Source organism: Somniosus microcephalus, chromosome 16, assembly GCF_052327205.1.
Source record: "Somniosus microcephalus isolate GS21.2 chromosome 16, FLI_Smic_1.0, whole genome shotgun sequence".
Lineage (NCBI taxonomy): Eukaryota > Metazoa > Chordata > Chondrichthyes > Squaliformes > Somniosidae > Somniosus > Somniosus microcephalus.
This window is the reverse complement of record NC_141002.1, coordinates 32,106,217-32,109,577: the sequence shown is the minus strand read 5'-3', so window position 1 is coordinate 32,109,577 and position 3,361 is coordinate 32,106,217.

Here is a 3,361-nt window from a genome sequence, read left to right as displayed (position 1 = left end):
GGGAGAACTGGGGGAAGAGAGGGGGGAAGAGAGGGGGAGAACTGGAAGAAGAGAGGGGGGAAGAGAGGGGGAGAACTGGGGGAAGAGAGGGGGAGAACTGGGGGAAGAGAGGGGGAGAACTGGGGGAGAGAGGGGGGGAGAATTGGGGGAAGAGGGGGAAAGAGAGGGGGGGAGAACTGGGGAAGAGAGGGGGAGAACTGGGGGAAGAGAGGGGGAGAACTGGGGGAAGAGAGGGGGAGAACTGGAAGAAGAGAGGGGGGAAGAGAGGGGGAGAACTGGGGGAAGAGAGGGGGAGAACTGGGGGAAGAGGGGGGAAGAGAGTGAGAACTGGGGAGAAGAGGGGGAGAACTGGGGGAAGAGAGGGGGAAGAGAGGGAGAACTGGGGGAGGAGAGGGGGGAGACTGGGGGAAGAGGGGGGAAGAGGGGGGAGAACTGGGGGAAGAGGGTGGAAGAGGGGGAGAACTGGGGGAAGAGGGGGGAGAACTGGGGAAGAGGGGGAGAACTGGGGGAAGGGGGGGAGAACTGGGGGAAGAGGGGGAGAACTGGGGGAAGAGGGTGGAAGAGGGGGAGAACTGGGGGAAGAGGGGGAGAACTGGGGGAAGAGGGGGAGAACTGGGGGAGAGGGGGAAGAAGAGGGGGAGAACTGGGGGAAGAGGGGGAGAACTGGGGGAAGAGAGGGGGAAGAGAGGGGGAGAACTGGGGGAGAGAGAGGGGGAGAACTGGGGGAAGAGAGGGGGAGAACTGGGTGGAAGAGGGGGGAGAACTGGGGGAAGAGAGGGGGGAGAACTGGGGGAAGAGAGGGGGGAGAACTGGGGGAAGAGAGGGGGGAGAACTGGGGAAGAGAGGGGGAGAACTGGGGAAGAGAGGGGGGGAGAATTGGGGGAAGAGAGGGGGAAAGAGAGGGGGGGAGAACTGGGGGAAGAGAGGGGGAGAACTGGGGGAAGAGAGGGGGAGAACTGGGGGAAGAGAGGGGGAGAACTGGGGGAAGAGAGGGGGGAAGAGAGGGGGAGAACTGGAAGAAGAGAGGCGGGAAGAGAGGGGGAGAACTGGGGGAAGAGAGGGGGAGAACTGGGGGAAGAGAGGGGGAGAACTGGGGAAGAGGGGGGGAGAATTGGGGGAAGAGGGGGAAGAGAGGGGGGGAGAACTGGGGGAAGAGAGGGGGAGACTGGGGGAAGAGAGGGGGAGAACTGGGGGAAGAGAGGGGGGAAGAGAGGGGGAGAACTGGAAGAAGAGAGGGGGGAAGAGAGGGGGAGAACTGGGGGAAGAGAGGGGGAGAACTGGGGGAAGAGAGGGGGAGAACTGGGGGAAGAGGGGGGAAGAGAGTGAGAACTGGGGGAAGAGAGGGGGAGAACTGGGGGAAGAGAGGGGGGAAGAGAGGGGAAGAACTGGAGGAAGAGAGGGGGAGAACTCGGGGAAGAGAGGGGGAGAACTGGGGGAAGAGAGGGGGAGAACTGGGGAAGAGAGGGGGAGAACTGGGAAGAGGGGGGAAGAGAGTGAGAACTGGGAGAAGAGAGGGGGAGAACTGGGGGAAGAGAGGGGGGAAGAGAGGGGGAGAACTGGGGGAAGAGAGGGGGAGAACTGGGGGAAGAGGGGGAGAACTGGGGAAGAGAGGGGGAGAACTGGGGGAGGAGAGGGGGGAGAACTGGGGGAAGAGGGGGGGAAGAGGGGGGGAGAACTGGGGGAAGAGGGTGGAAGAGGGGGAGAACTGGGGGAAGAGGGGGGGAGAACTGGGGGAAGAGGGGGGGAAGAGGGGGAGAACTGGGGGAAGAGGGGGGGAGAACTGGGGGAAGAGGGGGAGAACTGGGGAAGAGGGTGGAAGAGGGGGAGAACTGGGGAAGAGGGGGAGAACTGGGGAAGAGGGGGAGAACTGGGGGGGGAAGAACTGGGGGGGAAGAGGGGGAGAACTGGGGGGGAAGATGGGGAGAACTGGGGAAGAGGGGGGGAAGAGGGGGAGAACTGGGGGAAGAGGGGAGAACTGGGGAAGAGGGGGGGAGAACTGGGGAAGAGAGGGGGAGAAGTGGGGGGAAGAGGGGAGGAGAACTGGGGGAGGGGGGGAGAACTGGGGGGGGAGAGGGGGAGAACTGGGGGAGGGGGGAGAAACTGGGGAAGAGGGGGAGAACTGGGGGAAGAGAGGGGGGAAGAGTGGGAGAACTGGGGGAAGAGAGGGAGGTAAGAGGGGGAGAACTAGGGGGAAGAGGGGGAGAACTGGGGGCAGAGAGGGGAAGAGGGGGAGAGGGGAGAACTGGGGGAAGAGGGGGAGAACGGGGGGAAGAGAGGGGGGGAGAACTGGGGGAAGAGAGCGGGGGGAGAACTGGGGAAGGGGGGAAGAGAGGGGGGGAGAACTTGGGGAAGAGGGGGGAGAACTGGGGAAGGAGGGGGGAGAACTGGGGAAGAGGGGGGGAGAACTGGGGGAAGAGAGGGGGGAGAACTGGGGGAAGAGAGGGGGGAAGAGTGGGGGAGGACTGGGGGAAGAGAGGGGGGGAGAACTGGGGGAAGAGAGGGGGAGAACTGGGGAAGAGAGGGGGGAGAACTGGGGGAAGAGAGAGGGGGAGAACTGGGGAAGAGAGGGGAGAACTGGGGAAGAGAGGGGGAGAACTGGGGAAGAGAGGGGGAGAACTGGGGGAAGAGAGGGGGGAGAACTGGGGGAAGAGAGGGGGGGAGAACTGGGGGAAGAGGGGGGGAGAACTGGGGAAGAGAGGGGGAAGAGGGGGGGAGAACGGGGGGAAGAGGGGGGAGGAACGTGGGGACGGAGGGGGGGAGAACTAGGGGGGAGAACGGGGGGAAGAGGGGGGAGAACTGGGGGAAGAGAGGGGGAGAACTGGGGGGAGAGAGGGGGGAGAACTGGGGAAGAGAGGGGGAGAATGGGGGAAGAGAGGGGGGAGAACCGGGGGGCGAGAGGGGGGAGACCTGGGGGAAGAGAGGGGGGAGAACTGGGGGAGAGAGGGGGGGAGGAACTGGGGAAGAGAGGGGGAGAAACTGGGGGAAGAGAGGGGGGAGAACGGGGGGAGAGAGGGGGGAGAACTGGGGGAGAGAGGGGGGAGAACTGGGGGAAGAGAGGGAGAGAACTGGGGGAAGAGAGGGGGAGAACCAGGGAAGAGAGGGGGAGAACCAGGGGAAGAGAGGGGGAGAACCAGGGGAAGAGAGGGGGAGAACCAGGGGAAGAGAGGGGGAGAACCAGGGGAAGAGAGGGGGAGAACCAGGGGAAGAGAGGGGGAGAACCAGGGGAAGAAAGGGGGAGAAACTGGGGGAAGAGAGGCTGAAGAGAGGGGGAGAACTGGGGAAGAGAGAGGGGAGAACTGGGGGAAGAGAGGGGGTGAACTGGGGGAAGAGAGGGGGGAAGAGAGGGGGAGAACAAGGGGGA